Consider the following 17,935-nt stretch of genomic DNA (forward strand, 5'->3'; position numbering starts at 1 on the left):
TTCGTGTGACTTCAATTGTTTGAAACCTAAAACTAGGCTAGATATAATTCAGCAATAATTTTTGGCAACGAGGGCCACTGATGCGGTAATCCATGGAACAACCGATCATCTCCCAAATAGTATATAGACCGAGGCAAAGTTGAGGTCTATATAGCTTTTGGGAGATGACAGAACGGTTCAGAAACTGACATTTGGTACAAAGTGACATTAATCAATTTGTTATATATCATACTGAATGGTTAAAGTGCCAGTTGAAAAACACAACAGTTTCTTTTAACGTGTTACAATTTGTTGTAGCTATATTTAGACCATTTAGAGTTTTAAAGAAAATCCGTGCAGTCTTTCCTACGCTACTCTCAAAATGTAAAAATTCGGCATCGAATCAAAAGAGAATAACTACATGCAATGGTACCGATAATATCCCTAACTAAAACAAGTTGACAAATGATAGGCGTACATTGAAAACAATACAAATAGGACCTATTCAAGTACACCTTTTAGGATGCGCTCGTCTATAACTGACAATCCTAGTCAATTAAGATTGGAGTCGAGTGCACCCGCACGAGCGGGGTTCGAACTCACAACCTCAGTGTTGACTGGCTAGTGATTACAGTAGTAACTACTTAGACCACTCCGGCCACCGAGGCCCCCCACAGCCTTGGAAATGGAGTGTTTATTCTGCCTTCTTTTCTTTTCTTTTCGTTATTTTTTTAAGTTAAGAAGACTATTACATGAAAAGGCAAATTTACCGATAAAAGATTCTCACATTTGTACAAGTGGACGCGTCAGTGCCTACATAAAAAAATCCGTCCTTGTCCAGGCCAAAAAAAAAATATGTTTCCGCTGAGGATTGAACTCAGGACCTTCCGCGTGTTAAGCGGATGTGATAACCACTACACCACGGAAACCATGAATGACACTTGGCTTATTCATTTATTTATCGGCTGACCGACTGATCATTGGCATATTGGGTTAGTTTTTAAAATACTCACTTTTATTACCGTGTTTTTAAGAATATTGTATAAAGCTTTTAACAACTCCTTCCTGCAAAGTATATTAAGCACTTCTAAGACCTAAAAGAAGTAAATGATGGCTCCTGAAATAGGGAAGCGTTCAGTTATCTTTTTATCTTTTTTCACCATGTGTCAGTGTTACATTTTTACCAGTGTGGACTATAGTTATCTTAGTTGAGAGGCCCAAGTGAGACTTTGATGATGTGCCTATTGTATACCGGTTTTCACATGAAATTTAACTTAAGTATAAGTTCTAAAATATTAGATAAGTAGAGTGTCCGGTTCTGTGGTGTAGTGGTTATCACGTCTGCTTTACACGCAGAAGGTCGCGAGTTCCAACCTCGCCAGAACCTGGTATATTTTTGCAAATGGTGACTCCATTACTTTAAATATTCAAGCTGTTCGTGTGACTTCAATTGTTTGAAACCTAAAACTAGGCTAGATATAATTCAGCAATAATTTTTGGCAACGAGGGCCACTGATGCGGTAATCCATGGAACAACCGATCATCTCCCAAATAGTATATAGACCGAGGCAAAGTTGAGGTCTATATAGCTTTTGGGAGATGACAGAACGGTTCAGAAACTGACATTTGGTACAAAGTGACATTAATCAATTTGTTATATATCATACTGAATGGTTAAAGTGCCAGTTGAAAAACACAACAGTTTCTTTTAACGTGTTACAATTTGTTGTAGCTATATTTAGACCATTTAGAGTTTTAAAGAAAATCCGTGCAGTCTTTCCTACGCTACTCTCAAAATGTAAAAATTCGGCATCGAATCAAAAGAGAATAACTACATGCAATGGTACCGATAATATCCCTAACTAAAACAAGTTGACAAATGATAGGCGTACATTGAAAACAATACAAATAGGACCTATTCAAGTACACCTTTTAGGATGCGCTCGTCTATAACTGACAATCCTAGTCAATTAAGATTGGAGTCGAGTGCACCCGCACGAGCGGGGTTCGAACTCACAACCTCAGTGTTGACTGGCTAGTGATTACAGTAGTAACTACTTAGACCACTCCGGCCACCGAGGCCCCCCACAGCCTTGCAAATGGAGTGTTTATTCTGCCTTCTTTTCTTTTCTTTTCGTTATTTTTTTTAAGTTAAGAAGACTATTACATGAAAAGGCAAATTTACCGATAAAAGATTCTCACATTTGTACAAGTGGACGCGTCAGTGCCTACATAAAAAAATCCGTCCTTGTCCAGGCCAAAAAAAAAATATGTTTCCGCTGAGGATTGAACTCAGGACCTTCCGCGTGTTAAGCGGATGTGATAACCACTACACCACGGAAACCATGAATGACACTTGGCTTATTCATTTATTTATCGGCTGACCGACTGATCATTGGCATATTGGGTTAGTTTTTAAAATACTCACTTTTATTACCGTGTTTTTAAGAATATTGTATAAAGCTTTTAACAACTCCTTCCTGCAAAGTATATTAAGCACTTCTAAGACCTAAAAGAAGTAAATGATGGCTCCTGAAATAGGGAAGCGTTCAGTTATCTTTTTATCTTTTTTCACCATGTGTCAGTGTTACATTTTTACCAGTGTGGACTATAGTTATCTTAGTTGAGAGGCCCAAGTGAGACTTTGATGATGTGCCTATTGTATACCGGTTTTCACATGAAATTTAACTTAAGTATAAGTTCTAAAATATTAGATAAGTAGAGTGTCCGGTTCTGTGGTGTAGTGGTTATCACGTCTGCTTTACACGCAGAAGGTCGCGAGTTCCAACCTCGCCAGAACCTGGTATATTTTTGCAAATGGTGACTCCATTACTTTAAATATTCAAGCTGTTCGTGTGACTTCAATTGTTTGAAACCTAAAACTAGGCTAGATATAATTCAGCAATAATTTTTGGCAACGAGGGCCACTGATGCGGTAATCCATGGAACAACCGATCATCTCCCAAATAGTATATAGACCGAGGCAAAGTTGAGGTCTATATAGCTTTTGGGAGATGACAGAACGGTTCAGAAACTGACATTTGGTACAAAGTGACATTAATCAATTTGTTATATATCATACTGAATGGTTAAAGTGCCAGTTGAAAAACACAACAGTTTCTTTTAACGTGTTACAATTTGTTGTAGCTATATTTAGACCATTTAGAGTTTTAAAGAAAATCCGTGCAGTCTTTCCTACGCTACTCTCAAAATGTAAAAATTCGGCATCGAATCAAAAGAGAATAACTACATGCAATGGTACCGATAATATCCCTAACTAAAACAAGTTGACAAATGATAGGCGTACATTGAAAACAATACAAATAGGACCTATTCAAGTACACCTTTTAGGATGCGCTCGTCTATAACTGACAATCCTAGTCAATTAAGATTGGAGTCGAGTGCACCCGCACGAGCGGGGTTCGAACTCACAACCTCAGTGTTGACTGGCTAGTGATTACAGTAGTAACTACTTAGACCACTCCGGCCACCGAGGCCCCCCACAGCCTTGGAAATGGAGTGTTTATTCTGCCTTCTTTTCTTTTCTTTTCGTTATTTTTTTAAGTTAAGAAGACTATTACATGAAAAGGCAAATTTACCGATAAAAGATTCTCACATTTGTACAAGTGGACGCGTCAGTGCCTACATAAAAAAATCCGTCCTTGTCCAGGCCAAAAAAAAAATATGTTTCCGCTGAGGATTGAACTCAGGACCTTCCCCGTGTTAAGCGGATGTGATAACCACTACACCACGGAAACCATGATTGACACTTGGCTTATTCATTTATTTATCGGCTGACCGACTGATCATTGGCATATTGGGTTAGTTTTTAAAATACTCACTTTTATTACCGTGTTTTTAAGAATATTGTATAAAGCTTTTAACAACTCCTTCCTGCAAAGTATATTAAGCACTTCTAAGACCTAAAAGAAGTAAATGATGGCTCCTGAAATAGGGAAGCGTTCAGTTATCTTTTTATCTTTTTTCACCATGTGTCAGTGTTACATTTTTACCAGTGTGGACTATAGTTATCTTAGTTGAGAAGCCCAAGTGAGACTTTGATGATGTGCCTATTGTATACCGGTTTTCACATGAAATTTAACTTAAGTATAAGTTCTAAAATATTAGATAAGTAGAGTGTCCGGTTCTGTGGTGTAGTGGTTATCACGTCTGCTTTACACGCAGAAGGTCGCGAGTTCGAACCTCGCCAGAACCTGGTATATTTTTGCAAATGGTGACTCCATTACTTTAAATATTCAAGCTGTTCGTGTGACTTCAATTGTTTGAAACCTAAAACTAGGCTAGATATAATTCAGCAATAATTTTTGGCAACGAGGGCCACTGATGCGGTAATCCATGGAACAACCGATCATCTCCCAAATAGTATATAGACCGAGGCAAAGTTGAGGTCTATATAGCTTTTGGGAGATGACAGAACGGTTCAGAAACTGACATTTGGTACAAAGTGACATTAATCAATTTGTTATATATCATACTGAATGGTTAAAGTGCCAGTTGAAAAACACAACAGTTTCTTTTAACGTGTTACAATTTGTTGTAGCTATATTTAGACCATTTAGAGTTTTAAAGAAAATCCGTGCAGTCTTTCCTACGCTACTCTCAAAATGTAAAAATTCGGCATCGAATCAAAAGAGAATAACTACATGCAATGGTACCGATAATATCCCTAACTAAAACAAGTTGACAAATGATAGGCGTACATTGAAAACAATACAAATAGGACCTATTCAAGTACACCTTTTAGGATGCGCTCGTCTATAACTGACAATCCTAGTCAATTAAGATTGGAGTCGAGTGCACCCGCACGAGCGGGGTTCGAACTCACAACCTCAGTGTTGACTGGCTAGTGATTACAGTAGTAACTACTTAGACCACTCCGGCCACCGAGGCCCCCCACAGCCTTGGAAATGGAGTGTTTATTCTGCCTTCTTTTCTTTTCTTTTCGTTATTTTTTTAAGTTAAGAAGACTATTACATGAAAAGGCAAATTTACCGATAAAAGATTCTCACATTTGTACAAGTGGACGCGTCAGTGCCTACATAAAAAAATCCGTCCTTGTCCAGGCCAAAAAAAAAATATGTTTCCGCTGAGGATTGAACTCAGGACCTTCCGCGTGTTAAGCGGATGTGATAACCACTACACCACGGAAACCATGAATGACACTTGGCTTATTCATTTATTTATCGGCTGACCGACTGATCATTGGCATATTGGGTTAGTTTTTAAAATACTCACTTTTATTACCGTGTTTTTAAGAATATTGTATAAAGCTTTTAACAACTCCTTCCTGCAAAGTATATTAAGCACTTCTAAGACCTAAAAGAAGTAAATGATGGCTCCTGAAATAGGGAAGAGTTCAGTTATCTTTTTATCTTTTTTCACCATGTGTCAGTGTTACATTTTTACCAGTGTGGACTATAGTTATCTTAGTTGAGAGGCCCAAGTGAGACTTTGATGATGTGCCTATTGTATACCGGTTTTCACATGAAATTAAACTTAAGTATAACTTCTAAAATATTAGATAAGTAGAGTGTCCGGTTCTGTGGTGTATTGGTTATCACGTCTGCTTTACACGCAGAAGGTCGCGAGTTCGAACCTCGCCAGAACCTGGTATATTTTTGCAAATGGTGACTCCATTACTTTAAATATTCAAGCTGTTCGTGTGACTTCAATTGTTTGAAACCTAAAACTAGGCTAGATATAATTCAGCAATAATTTTTGGCAACGAGGGCCACTGATGCGGTAATCCATGGAACAACCGATCATCTCCCAAATAGTATATAGACCGAGGCAAAGTTGAGGTCTATATAGTTTTTGGGAGATGACAGAACGGTTCAGAAACTGACATTTGGTACAAAGTGACATTAATCAATTTGTTATATATCATACTGAATGGTTAAAGTGCCAGTTGAAAAACACAACAGTTTCTTTTAACGTGTTACAATTTGTTGTAGCTATATTTAGACCATTTAGAGTTTTAAAGAAAATCCGTGCAGTCTTTCCTACGCTACTCTCAAAATGTAAAAATTCGGCATCGAATCAAAAGAGAATAACTACATGCAATGGTACCGATAATATCCCTAACTAAAACAAGTTGACAAATGATAGGCGTACATTGAAAACAATACAAATAGGACCTATTCAAGTACACCTTTTAGGATGCGCTCGTCTATAACTGACAATCCTAGTCAATTAAGATTGGAGTCGAGTGCACCCGCACGAGCGGGGTTCGAACTCACAACCTCAGTGTTGACTGGCTAGTGATTACAGTAGTAACTACTTAGACCACTCCGGCCACCGAGGCCCCCCACAGCCTTGGAAATGGAGTGTTTATTCTGCCTTCTTTTCTTTTCTTTTCGTTATTTTTTTAAGTTAAGAAGACTATTACATGAAAAGGCAAATTTACCGATAAAAGATTCTCACATTTGTACAAGTGGACGCGTCAGTGCCTACATAAAAAAATCCGTCCTTGTCCAGGCCAAAAAAAAAAAATGTTTCCGCTGAGGATTGAACTCAGGACCTTCCGCGTGTTAAGCGGATGTGATAACCACTACACCACGGAAACCATGAATGACACTTGGCTTATTCATTTATTTATCGGCTGACCGACTGATCATTGGCATATTGGGTTAGTTTTTAAAATACTCACTTTTATTACCGTGTTTTTAAGAATATTGTATAAAGCTTTTAACAACTCCTTCCTGCAAAGTATATTAAGCACTTCTAAGACCTAAAAGAAGTAAATGATGGCTCCTGAAATAGGGAAGCGTTCAGTTATCTTTTTATCTTTTTTCACCATGTGTCAGTGTTACATTTTTACCAGTGTGGACTATAGTTATCTTAGTTGAGAAGCCCAAGTGAGACTTTGATGATGTGCCTATTGTATACCGGTTTTCACATGAAATTTAACTTAAGTATAAGTTCTAAAATATTAGATAAGTAGAGTGTCCGGTTCTGTGGTGTAGTGGTTATCACGTCTGCTTTACACGCAGAAGGTCGCGAGTTCGAACCTCGCCAGAACCTGGTATATTTTTGCAAATGGTGACTCCATTACTTTAAATATTCAAGCTGTTCGTGTGACTTCAATTGTTTGAAACCTAAAACTAGGCTAGATATAATTCAGCAATAATTTTTGGCAACGAGGGCCACTGATGCGGTAATCCATGGAACAACCGATCATCTCCCAAATAGTATATAGACCGAGGCAAAGTTGAGGTCTATATAGCTTTTGGGAGATGACAGAACGGTTCAGAAACTGACATTTGGTACAAAGTGACATTAATCAATTTGTTATATATCATACTGAATGGTTAAAGTGCCAGTTGAAAAACACAACAGTTTCTTTTAACGTGTTACAATTTGTTGTAGCTATATTTAGACCATTTAGAGTTTTAAAGAAAATCCGTGCAGTCTTTCCTACGCTACTCTCAAAATGTAAAAATTCGGCATCGAATCAAAAGAGAATAACTACATGCAATGGTACCGATAATATCCCTAACTAAAACAAGTTGACAAATGATAGGCGTACATTGAAAACAATACAAATAGGACCTATTCAAGTACACCTTTTAGGATGCGCTCGTCTATAACTGACAATCCTAGTCAATTAAGATTGGAGTCGAGTGCACCCGCACGAGCGGGGTTCGAACTCACAACCTCAGTGTTGACTGGCTAGTGATTACAGTAGTAACTACTTAGACCACTCCGGCCACCGAGGCCCCCCACAGCCTTGGAAATGGAGTGTTTATTCTGCCTTCTTTTCTTTTCTTTTCGTTATTTTTTTAAGTTAAGAAGACTATTACATGAAAAGGCAAATTTACCGATAAAAGATTCTCACATTTGTACAAGTGGACGCGTCAGTGCCTACATAAAAAAATCCGTCCTTGTCCAGGCCAAAAAAAAAATATGTTTTCGCTGAGGATTGAACTCAGGACCTTCCCCGTGTTAAGCGGATGTGATAACCACTACACCACGGAAACCATGATTGACACTTGGCTTATTCATTTATTTATCGGCTGACCGACTGATCATTGGCATATTGGGTTAGTTTTTAAAATACTCACTTTTATTACCGTGTTTTTAAGAATATTGTATAAAGCTTTTAACAACTCCTTCCTGCAAAGTATATTAAGCACTTCTAAGACCTTAAAGAAGTAAATGATGGCTCCTGAAATAGGGAAGCGTTCAGTTATCTTTTTATCTTTTTTCACCATGTGTCAGTGTTACATTTTTACCAGTGTGGACTATAGTTATCTTAGTTGAGAGGCCCAAGTGAGACTTTGATGATGTGCCTATTGTATACCGGTTTTCACATGAAATTTAACTTAAGTATAAGTTCTAAAATATTAGATAAGTAGAGTGTCCGGTTCTGTGGTGTAGTGGTTATCACGTCTGCTTTACACGCAGAAGGTCGCGAGTTCGAACCTCGCCAGAACCTGGTATATTTTTGCAAATGGTGACTCCATTACTTTAAATATTCAAGCTGTTCGTGTGACTTCAATTGTTTGAAACCTAAAACTAGGCTAGATATAATTCAGCAATAATTTTTGGCAACGAGGGCCACTGATGCGGTAATCCATGGAACAACCGATCATCTCCCAAATAGTATATAGACCGAGGCAAAGTTGAGGTCTATATAGCTTTTGGGAGATGACAGAACGGTTCAGAAACTGACATTTGGTACAAAGTGACATTAATCAATTTGTTATATATCATACTGAATGGTTAAAGTGCCAGTTGAAAAACACAACAGTTTCTTTTAACGTGTTACAATTTGTTGTAGCTATATTTAGACCATTTAGAGTTTTAAAGAAAATCCGTGCAGTCTTTCCTACGCTACTCTCAAAATGTAAAAATTCGGCATCGAATCAAAAGAGAATAACTACATGCAATGGTACCGATAATATCCCTAACTAAAACAAGTTGACAAATGATAGGCGTACATTGAAAACAATACAAATAGGACCTATTCAAGTACACCTTTTAGGATGCGCTCGTCTATAACTGACAATCCTAGTCAATTAAGATTGGAGTCGAGTGCACCCGCACGAGCGGGGTTCGAACTCACAACCTCAGTGTTGACTGGCTAGTGATTACAGTAGTAACTACTTAGACCACTCCGGCCACCGAGGCCCCCCACAGCCTTGGAAATGGAGTGTTTATTCTGCCTTCTTTTCTTTTCTTTTCGTTATTTTTTTAAGTTAAGAAGACTATTACATGAAAAGGCAAATTTACCGATAAAAGATTCTCACATTTGTACAAGTGGACGCGTCAGTGCCTACATAAAAAAATCCGTCCTTGTCCAGGCCAAAAAAAAAAAATGTTTCCGCTGAGGATTGAACTCAGGACCTTCCCCGTGTTAAGCGGATGTGATAACCACTACACCACGGAAACCATGAATGACACTTGGCTTATTCATTTATTTATCGGCTGACCGACTGATCATTGGCATATTGGGTTAGTTTTTAAAATACTCACTTTTATTACCGTGTTTTTAAGAATATTGTATAAAGCTTTTAACAACTCCTTCCTGCAAAGTATATTAAGCACTTCTAAGACCTAAAAGAAGTAAATGATGGCTCCTGAAATAGGGAAGAGTTCAGTTATCTTTTTATCTTTTTTCACCATGTGTCAGTGTTACATTTTTACCAGTGTGGACTATAGTTATCTTAGTTGAGAGGCCCAAGTGAGACTTTGATGATGTGCCTATTGTATACCGGTTTTCACATGAAATTAAACTTAAGTATAACTTCTAAAATATTAGATAAGTAGAGTGTCCGGTTCTGTGGTGTATTGGTTATCACGTCTGCTTTACACGCAGAAGGTCGCGAGTTCGAACCTCGCCAGAACCTGGTATATTTTTGCAAATGGTGACTCCATTACTTTAAATATTCAAGCTGTTCGTGTGACTTCAATTGTTTGAAACCTAAAACTAGGCTAGATATAATTCAGCAATAATTTTTGGCAACGAGGGCCACTGATGCGGTAATCCATGGAACAACCGATCATCTCCCAAATAGTATATAGACCGAGGCAAAGTTGAGGTCTATATAGTTTTTGGGAGATGACAGAACGGTTCAGAAACTGACATTTGGTACAAAGTGACATTAATCAATTTGTTATATATCATACTGAATGGTTAAAGTGCCAGTTGAAAAACACAACAGTTTCTTTTAACGTGTTACAATTTGTTGTAGCTATATTTAGACCATTTAGAGTTTTAAAGAAAATCCGTGCAGTCTTTCCTACGCTACTCTCAAAATGTAAAAATTCGGCATCGAATCAAAAGAGAATAACTACATGCAATGGTACCGATAATATCCCTAACTAAAACAAGTTGACAAATGATAGGCGTACATTGAAAACAATACAAATAGGACCTATTCAAGTACACCTTTTAGGATGCGCTCGTCTATAACTGACAATCCTAGTCAATTAAGATTGGAGTCGAGTGCACCCGCACGAGCGGGGTTCGAACTCACAACCTCAGTGTTGACTGGCTAGTGATTACAGTAGTAACTACTTAGACCACTCCGGCCACCGAGGCCCCCCACAGCCTTGGAAATGGAGTGTTTATTCTGCCTTCTTTTCTTTTCTTTTCGTTATTTTTTTAAGTTAAGAAGACTATTACATGAAAAGGCAAATTTACCGATAAAAGATTCTCACATTTGTACAAGTGGACGCGTCAGTGCCTACATAAAAAAATCCGTCCTTGTCCAGGCCAAAAAAAAAAAATGTTTCCGCTGAGGATTGAACTCAGGACCTTCCGCGTGTTAAGCGGATGTGATAACCACTACACCACGGAAACCATGAATGACACTTGGCTTATTCATTTATTTATCGGCTGACCGACTGATCATTGGCATATTGGGTTAGTTTTTAAAATACTCACTTTTATTACCGTGTTTTTAAGAATATTGTATAAAGCTTTTAACAACTCCTTCCTGCAAAGTATATTAAGCACTTCTAAGACCTAAAAGAAGTAAATGATGGCTCCTGAAATAGGGAAGCGTTCAGTTATCTTTTTATCTTTTTTCACCATGTGTCAGTGTTACATTTTTACCAGTGTGGACTATAGTTATCTTAGTTGAGAGGCCCAAGTGAGACTTTGATGATGTGCCTATTGTATACCGGTTTTCACATGAAATTTAACTTAAGTATAAGTTCTAAAATATTAGATAAGTAGAGTGTCCGGTTCTGTGGTGTAGTGGTTATCACGTCTGCTTTACACGCAGAAGGTCGCGAGTTCGAACCTCGCCAGAACCTGGTATATTTTTGCAAATGGTGACTCCATTACTTTAAATATTCAAGCTGTTCGTGTGACTTCAATTGTTTGAAACCTAAAACTAGGCTAGATATAATTCAGCAATAATTTTTGGCAACGAGGGCCACTGATGCGGTAATCCATGGAACAACCGATCATCTCCCAAATAGTATATAGACCGAGGCAAAGTTGAGGTCTATATAGCTTTTGGGAGATGACAGAACGGTTCAGAAACTGACATTTGGTACAAAGTGACATTAATCAATTTGTTATATATCATACTGAATGGTTAAAGTGCCAGTTGAAAAACACAACAGTTTCTTTTAACGTGTTACAATTTGTTGTAGCTATATTTAGACCATTTAGAGTTTTAAAGAAAATCCGTGCAGTCTTTCCTACGCTACTCTCAAAATGTAAAAATTCGGCATCGAATCAAAAGAGAATAACTACATGCAATGGTACCGATAATATCCCTAACTAAAACAAGTTGACAAATGATAGGCGTACATTGAAAACAATACAAATAGGACCTATTCAAGTACACCTTTTAGGATGCGCTCGTCTATAACTGACAATCCTAGTCAATTAAGATTGGAGTCGAGTGCACCCGCACGAGCGGGGTTCGAACTCACAACCTCAGTGTTGACTGGCTAGTGATTACAGTAGTAACTACTTAGACCACTCCGGCCACCGAGGCCCCCCACAGCCTTGGAAATGGAGTGTTTATTCTGCCTTCTTTTCTTTTCTTTTCGTTATTTTTTTAAGTTAAGAAGACTATTACATGAAAAGGCAAATTTACCGATAAAAGATTCTCACATTTGTACAAGTGGACGCGTCAGTGCCTACATAAAAAAATCCGTCCTTGTCCAGGCCAAAAAAAAAATATGTTTTCGCTGAGGATTGAACTCAGGACCTTCCCCGTGTTAAGCGGATGTGATAACCACTACACCACGGAAACCATGATTGACACTTGGCTTATTCATTTATTTATCGGCTGACCGACTGATCATTGGCATATTGGGTTAGTTTTTAAAATACTCACTTTTATTACCGTGTTTTTAAGAATATTGTATAAAGCTTTTAACAACTCCTTCCTGCAAAGTATATTAAGCACTTCTAAGACCTTAAAGAAGTAAATGATGGCTCCTGAAATAGGGAAGCGTTCAGTTATCTTTTTATCTTTTTTCACCATGTGTCAGTGTTACATTTTTACCAGTGTGGACTATAGTTATCTTAGTTGAGAGGCCCAAGTGAGACTTTGATGATGTGCCTATTGTATACCGGTTTTCACATGAAATTTAACTTAAGTATAAGTTCTAAAATATTAGATAAGTAGAGTGTCCGGTTCTGTGGTGTAGTGGTTATCACGTCTGCTTTACACGCAGAAGGTCGCGAGTTCGAACCTCGCCAGAACCTGGTATATTTTTGCAAATGGTGACTCCATTACTTTAAATATTCAAGCTGTTCGTGTGACTTCAATTGTTTGAAACCTAAAACTAGGCTAGATATAATTCAGCAATAATTTTTGGCAACGAGGGCCACTGATGCGGTAATCCATGGAACAACCGATCATCTCCCAAATAGTATATAGACCGAGGCAAAGTTGAGGTCTATATAGCTTTTGGGAGATGACAGAACGGTTCAGAAACTGACATTTGGTACAAAGTGACATTAATCAATTTGTTATATATCATACTGAATGGTTAAAGTGCCAGTTGAAAAACACAACAGTTTCTTTTAACGTGTTACAATTTGTTGTAGCTATATTTAGACCATTTAGAGTTTTAAAGAAAATCCGTGCAGTCTTTCCTACGCTACTCTCAAAATGTAAAAATTCGGCATCGAATCAAAAGAGAATAACTACATGCAATGGTACCGATAATATCCCTAACTAAAACAAGTTGACAAATGATAGGCGTACATTGAAAACAATACAAATAGGACCTATTCAAGTACACCTTTTAGGATGCGCTCGTCTATAACTGACAATCCTAGTCAATTAAGATTGGAGTCGAGTGCACCCGCACGAGCGGGGTTCGAACTCACAACCTCAGTGTTGACTGGCTAGTGATTACAGTAGTAACTACTTAGACCACTCCGGCCACCGAGGCCCCCCACAGCCTTGGAAATGGAGTGTTTATTCTGCCTTCTTTTCTTTTCTTTTCGTTATTTTTTTAAGTTAAGAAGACTATTACATGAAAAGGCAAATTTACCGATAAAAGATTCTCACATTTGTACAAGTGGACGCGTCAGTGCCTACATAAAAAAATCCGTCCTTGTCCAGGCCAAAAAAAAAATATGTTTCCGCTGAGGATTGAACTCAGGACCTTCCGCGTGTTAAGCGGATGTGATAACCACTACACCACGGAAACCATGAATGACACTTGGCTTATTCATTTATTTATCGGCTGACCGACTGATCATTGGCATATTGGGTTAGTTTTTAAAATACTCACTTTTATTACCGTGTTTTTAAGAATATTGTATAAAGCTTTTAACAACTCCTTCCTGCAAAGTATATTAAGCACTTCTAAGACCTAAAAGAAGTAAATGATGGCTCCTGAAATAGGGAAGCGTTCAGTTATCTTTTTATCTTTTTTCACCATGTGTCAGTGTTACATTTTTACCAGTGTGGACTATAGTTATCTTAGTTGAGAGGCCCAAGTGAGACTTTGATGATGTGCCTATTGTATACCGGTTTTCACATGAAATTAAACTTAAGTATAACTTCTAAAATATTAGATAAGTAGAGTGTCCGGTTCTGTGGTGTAGTGGTTATCACGTCTGCTTTACACGCAGAAGGTCGCGAGTTCGAACCTCGCCAGAACCTGGTATATTTTTGCAAATGGTGACTCCATTACTTTAAATATTCAAGCTGTTCGTGTGACTTCAATTGTTTGAAACCTAAAACTAGGCTAGATATAATTCAGCAATAATTTTTGGCAACGAGGGCCACTGATGCGGTAATCCATGGAACAACCGATCATCTCCCAAATAGTATATAGACCGAGGCAAAGTTGAGGTCTATATAGCTTTTGGGAGATGACAGAACGGTTCAGAAACTGACATTTGGTACAAAGTGACATTAATCAATTTGTTATATATCATACTGAATGGTTAAAGTGCCAGTTGAAAAACACAACAGTTTCTTTTAACGTGTTACAATTTGTTGTAGCTATATTTAGACCATTTAGAGTTTTAAAGAAAATCCGTGCAGTCTTTCCTACGCTACTCTCAAAATGTAAAAATTCGGCATCGAATCAAAAGAGAATAACTACATGCAATGGTACCGATAATATCCCTAACTAAAACAAGTTGACAAATGATAGGCGTACATTGAAAACAATACAAATAGGACCTATTCAAGTACACCTTTTAGGATGCGCTCGTCTATAACTGACAATCCTAGTCAATTAAGATTGGAGTCGAGTGCACCCGCACGAGCGGGGTTCGAACTCACAACCTCAGTGTTGACTGGCTAGTGATTACAGTAGTAACTACTTAGACCACTCCGGCCACCGAGGCCCCCCACAGCCTTGGAAATGGAGTGTTTATTCTGCCTTCTTTTCTTTTCTTTTCGTTATTTTTTTAAGTTAAGAAGACTATTACATGAAAAGGCAAATTTACCGATAAAAGATTCTCACATTTGTACAAGTGGACGCGTCAGTGCCTACATAAAAAAATCCGTCCTTGTCCAGGCCAAAAAAAAAAAATGTTTCCGCTGAGGATTGAACTCAGGACCTTCCGCGTGTTAAGCGGATGTGATAACCACTACACCACGGAAACCATGAATGACACTTGGCTTATTCATTTATTTATCGGCTGACCGACTGATCATTGGCATATTGGGTTAGTTTTTAAAATACTCACTTTTATTACCGTGTTTTTAAGAATATTGTATAAAGCTTTTAACAACTCCTTCCTGCAAAGTATATTAAGCACTTCTAAGACCTAAAAGAAGTAAATGATGGCTCCTGAAATAGGGAAGCGTTCAGTTATCTTTTTATCTTTTTTCACCATGTGTCAGTGTTACATTTTTACCAGTGTGGACTATAGTTATCTTAGTTGAGAGGCCCAAGTGAGACTTTGATGATGTGCCTATTGTATACCGGTTTTCACATGAAATTTAACTTAAGTATAAGTTCTAAAATATTAGATAAGTAGAGTGTCCGGTTCTGTGGTGTAGTGGTTATCACGTCTGCTTTACACGCAGAAGGTCGCGAGTTCGAACCTCGCCAGAACCTGGTATATTTTTGCAAATGGTGACTCCATTACTTTAAATATTCAAGCTGTTCGTGTGACTTCAATTGTTTGAAACCTAAAACTAGGCTAGATATAATTCAGCAATAATTTTTGGCAACGAGGGCCACTGATGCGGTAATCCATGGAACAACCGATCATCTCCCAAATAGTATATAGACCGAGGCAAAGTTGAGGTCTATATAGCTTTTGGGAGATGACAGAACGGTTCAGAAACTGACATTTGGTACAAAGTGACATTAATCAATTTGTTATATATCATACTGAATGGTTAAAGTGCCAGTTGAAAAACACAACAGTTTCTTTTAACGTGTTACAATTTGTTGTAGCTATATTTAGACCATTTAGAGTTTTAAAGAAAATCCGTGCAGTCTTTCCTACGCTACTCTCAAAATGTAAAAATTCGGCATCGAATCAAAAGAGAATAACTACATGCAATGGTACCGATAATATCCCTAACTAAAACAAGTTGACAAATGATAGGCGTACATTGAAAACAATACAAATAGGACCTATTCAAGTACACCTTTTAGGATGCGCTCGTCTATAACTGACAATCCTAGTCAATTAAGATTGGAGTCGAGTGCACCCGCACGAGCGGGGTTCGAACTCACAACCTCAGTGTTGACTGGCTAGTGATTACAGTAGTAACTACTTAGACCACTCCGGCCACCGAGGCCCCCCACAGCCTTGGAAATGGAGTGTTTATTCTGCCTTCTTTTCTTTTCTTTTCGTTATTTTTTTAAGTTAAGAAGACTATTACATGAAAAGGCAAATTTACCGATAAAAGATTCTCACATTTGTACAAGTGGACGCGTCAGTGCCTACATAAAAAAATCCGTCCTTGTCCAGGCCAAAAAAAAAATATGTTTCCGCTGAGGATTGAACTCAGGACCTTCCCCGTGTTAAGCGGATGTGATAACCACTACACCACGGAAACCATGATTGACACTTGGCTTATTCATTTATTTATCGGCTGACCGACTGATCATTGGCATATTGGGTTAGTTTTTAAAATACTCACTTTTATTACCGTGTTTTTAAGAATATTGTATAAAGCTTTTAACAACTCCTTCCTGCAAAGTATATTAAGCACTTCTAAGACCTAAAAGAAGTAAATGATGGCTCCTGAAATAGGGAAGCGTTCAGTTATCTTTTTATCTTTTTTCACCATGTGTCAGTGTTACATTTTTACCAGTGTGGACTATAGTTATCTTAGTTGAGAGGCCCAAGTGAGACTTTGATGATGTGCCTATTGTATACCGGTTTTCACATGAAATTTAACTTAAGTATAAGTTCTAAAATATTAGATAAGTAGAGTGTCCGGTTCTGTGGTGTAGTGGTTATCACGTCTGCTTTACACGCAGAAGGTCGCGAGTTCCAACCTCGCCAGAACCTGGTATATTTTTGCAAATGGTGACTCCATTACTTTAAATATTCAAGCTGTTCGTGTGACTTCAATTGTTTGAAACCTAAAACTAGGCTAGATATAATTCAGCAATAATTTTTGGCAACGAGGGCCACTGATGCGGTAATCCATGGAACAACCGATCATCTCCCAAATAGTATATAGACCGAGGCAAAGTTGAGGTCTATATAGCTTTTGGGAGATGACAGAACGGTTCAGAAACTGACATTTGGTACAAAGTGACATTAATCAATTTGTTATATATCATACTGAATGGTTAAAGTGCCAGTTGAAAAACACAACAGTTTCTTTTAACGTGTTACAATTTGTTGTAGCTATATTTAGACCATTTAGAGTTTTAAAGAAAATCCGTGCAGTCTTTCCTACGCTACTCTCAAAATGTAAAAATTCGGCATCGAATCAAAAGAGAATAACTACATGCAATGGTACCGATAATATCCCTAACTAAAACAAGTTGACAAATGATAGGCGTACATTGAAAACAATACAAATAGGACCTATTCAAGTACACCTTTTAGGATGCGCTCGTCTATAACTGACAATCCTAGTCAATTAAGATTGGAGTCGAGTGCACCCGCACGAGCGGGGTTCGAACTCACAACCTCAGTGTTGACTGGCTAGTGATTACAGTAGTAACTACTTAGACCACTCCGGCCACCGAGGCCCCCCACAGCCTTGGAAATGGAGTGTTTATTCTGCCTTCTTTTCTTTTCTTTTCGTTATTTTTTTAAGTTAAGAAGACTATTACATGAAAAGGCAAATTTACCGATAAAAGATTCTCACATTTGTACAAGTGGACGCGTCAGTGCCTACATAAAAAAATCCGTCCTTGTCCAGGCCAAAAAAAAAATATGTTTCCGCTGAGGATTGAACTCAGGACCTTCCGCGTGTTAAGCGGATGTGATAACCACTACACCACGGAAACCATGAATGACACTTGGCTTATTCATTTATTTATCGGCTGACCGACTGATCATTGGCAT

At 38.0% G+C, this 17,935-nt stretch overlaps 25 non-coding genes across 25 annotated transcripts; 12 read left to right on the plus strand and 13 right to left on the minus strand.

Moving 5' to 3' along the window:
* Positions 1–835: 835 nt before the first annotated feature.
* Positions 836–908, minus strand: Trnav-aac (transfer RNA valine (anticodon AAC)). The gene has a single exon. It is a non-coding gene; the product is annotated as a tRNA-Val (tRNA).
* Positions 909–1,293: 385 nt separating this feature from the next.
* On the plus strand, positions 1,294–1,366 carry Trnav-uac (transfer RNA valine (anticodon UAC)). The gene has a single exon. It is a non-coding gene; the product is annotated as a tRNA-Val (tRNA).
* An 884-nt stretch (positions 1,367–2,250) lies between these two features.
* Positions 2,251–2,323, minus strand: Trnav-aac (transfer RNA valine (anticodon AAC)). Its single transcript has one exon. It is a non-coding gene; the product is annotated as a tRNA-Val (tRNA).
* A 385-nt stretch (positions 2,324–2,708) lies between these two features.
* Positions 2,709–2,781, plus strand: Trnav-uac (transfer RNA valine (anticodon UAC)). Its single transcript has one exon. It is a non-coding gene; the product is annotated as a tRNA-Val (tRNA).
* An 883-nt stretch (positions 2,782–3,664) lies between these two features.
* Trnav-aac (transfer RNA valine (anticodon AAC)) lies at positions 3,665–3,737 on the minus strand. Its single transcript has one exon. It is a non-coding gene; the product is annotated as a tRNA-Val (tRNA).
* Positions 3,738–4,122: 385 nt separating this feature from the next.
* On the plus strand, positions 4,123–4,195 carry Trnav-uac (transfer RNA valine (anticodon UAC)). Its single transcript has one exon. It is a non-coding gene; the product is annotated as a tRNA-Val (tRNA).
* An 883-nt stretch (positions 4,196–5,078) lies between these two features.
* On the minus strand, positions 5,079–5,151 carry Trnav-aac (transfer RNA valine (anticodon AAC)). Its single transcript has one exon. It is a non-coding gene; the product is annotated as a tRNA-Val (tRNA).
* Positions 5,152–5,536: 385 nt separating this feature from the next.
* Trnav-uac (transfer RNA valine (anticodon UAC)) lies at positions 5,537–5,609 on the plus strand. The gene has a single exon. It is a non-coding gene; the product is annotated as a tRNA-Val (tRNA).
* Positions 5,610–6,492: 883 nt separating this feature from the next.
* On the minus strand, positions 6,493–6,565 carry Trnav-aac (transfer RNA valine (anticodon AAC)). The gene has a single exon. It is a non-coding gene; the product is annotated as a tRNA-Val (tRNA).
* A 385-nt stretch (positions 6,566–6,950) lies between these two features.
* On the plus strand, positions 6,951–7,023 carry Trnav-uac (transfer RNA valine (anticodon UAC)). Its single transcript has one exon. It is a non-coding gene; the product is annotated as a tRNA-Val (tRNA).
* An 883-nt stretch (positions 7,024–7,906) lies between these two features.
* On the minus strand, positions 7,907–7,979 carry Trnav-aac (transfer RNA valine (anticodon AAC)). The gene has a single exon. It is a non-coding gene; the product is annotated as a tRNA-Val (tRNA).
* Positions 7,980–8,364: 385 nt separating this feature from the next.
* On the plus strand, positions 8,365–8,437 carry Trnav-uac (transfer RNA valine (anticodon UAC)). The gene has a single exon. It is a non-coding gene; the product is annotated as a tRNA-Val (tRNA).
* An 883-nt stretch (positions 8,438–9,320) lies between these two features.
* On the minus strand, positions 9,321–9,393 carry Trnav-aac (transfer RNA valine (anticodon AAC)). Its single transcript has one exon. It is a non-coding gene; the product is annotated as a tRNA-Val (tRNA).
* A 385-nt stretch (positions 9,394–9,778) lies between these two features.
* Positions 9,779–9,851, plus strand: Trnav-uac (transfer RNA valine (anticodon UAC)). The gene has a single exon. It is a non-coding gene; the product is annotated as a tRNA-Val (tRNA).
* Positions 9,852–10,734: 883 nt separating this feature from the next.
* Trnav-aac (transfer RNA valine (anticodon AAC)) lies at positions 10,735–10,807 on the minus strand. Its single transcript has one exon. It is a non-coding gene; the product is annotated as a tRNA-Val (tRNA).
* Positions 10,808–11,192: 385 nt separating this feature from the next.
* Positions 11,193–11,265, plus strand: Trnav-uac (transfer RNA valine (anticodon UAC)). The gene has a single exon. It is a non-coding gene; the product is annotated as a tRNA-Val (tRNA).
* An 883-nt stretch (positions 11,266–12,148) lies between these two features.
* On the minus strand, positions 12,149–12,221 carry Trnav-aac (transfer RNA valine (anticodon AAC)). Its single transcript has one exon. It is a non-coding gene; the product is annotated as a tRNA-Val (tRNA).
* A 385-nt stretch (positions 12,222–12,606) lies between these two features.
* Positions 12,607–12,679, plus strand: Trnav-uac (transfer RNA valine (anticodon UAC)). The gene has a single exon. It is a non-coding gene; the product is annotated as a tRNA-Val (tRNA).
* An 883-nt stretch (positions 12,680–13,562) lies between these two features.
* Trnav-aac (transfer RNA valine (anticodon AAC)) lies at positions 13,563–13,635 on the minus strand. The gene has a single exon. It is a non-coding gene; the product is annotated as a tRNA-Val (tRNA).
* Positions 13,636–14,020: 385 nt separating this feature from the next.
* Trnav-uac (transfer RNA valine (anticodon UAC)) lies at positions 14,021–14,093 on the plus strand. The gene has a single exon. It is a non-coding gene; the product is annotated as a tRNA-Val (tRNA).
* Positions 14,094–14,976: 883 nt separating this feature from the next.
* On the minus strand, positions 14,977–15,049 carry Trnav-aac (transfer RNA valine (anticodon AAC)). The gene has a single exon. It is a non-coding gene; the product is annotated as a tRNA-Val (tRNA).
* Positions 15,050–15,434: 385 nt separating this feature from the next.
* On the plus strand, positions 15,435–15,507 carry Trnav-uac (transfer RNA valine (anticodon UAC)). Its single transcript has one exon. It is a non-coding gene; the product is annotated as a tRNA-Val (tRNA).
* An 883-nt stretch (positions 15,508–16,390) lies between these two features.
* Positions 16,391–16,463, minus strand: Trnav-aac (transfer RNA valine (anticodon AAC)). The gene has a single exon. It is a non-coding gene; the product is annotated as a tRNA-Val (tRNA).
* A 385-nt stretch (positions 16,464–16,848) lies between these two features.
* Positions 16,849–16,921, plus strand: Trnav-uac (transfer RNA valine (anticodon UAC)). Its single transcript has one exon. It is a non-coding gene; the product is annotated as a tRNA-Val (tRNA).
* An 883-nt stretch (positions 16,922–17,804) lies between these two features.
* Positions 17,805–17,877, minus strand: Trnav-aac (transfer RNA valine (anticodon AAC)). The gene has a single exon. It is a non-coding gene; the product is annotated as a tRNA-Val (tRNA).
* Between the last annotated feature and the right edge of the window lie 58 nt (positions 17,878–17,935).

This window comes from Mytilus californianus, unplaced genomic scaffold (assembly GCF_021869535.1).
Source record: "Mytilus californianus isolate M0D057914Y unplaced genomic scaffold, xbMytCali1.0.p SCAF_9, whole genome shotgun sequence".
NCBI lineage: Eukaryota > Metazoa > Mollusca > Bivalvia > Mytilida > Mytilidae > Mytilus > Mytilus californianus.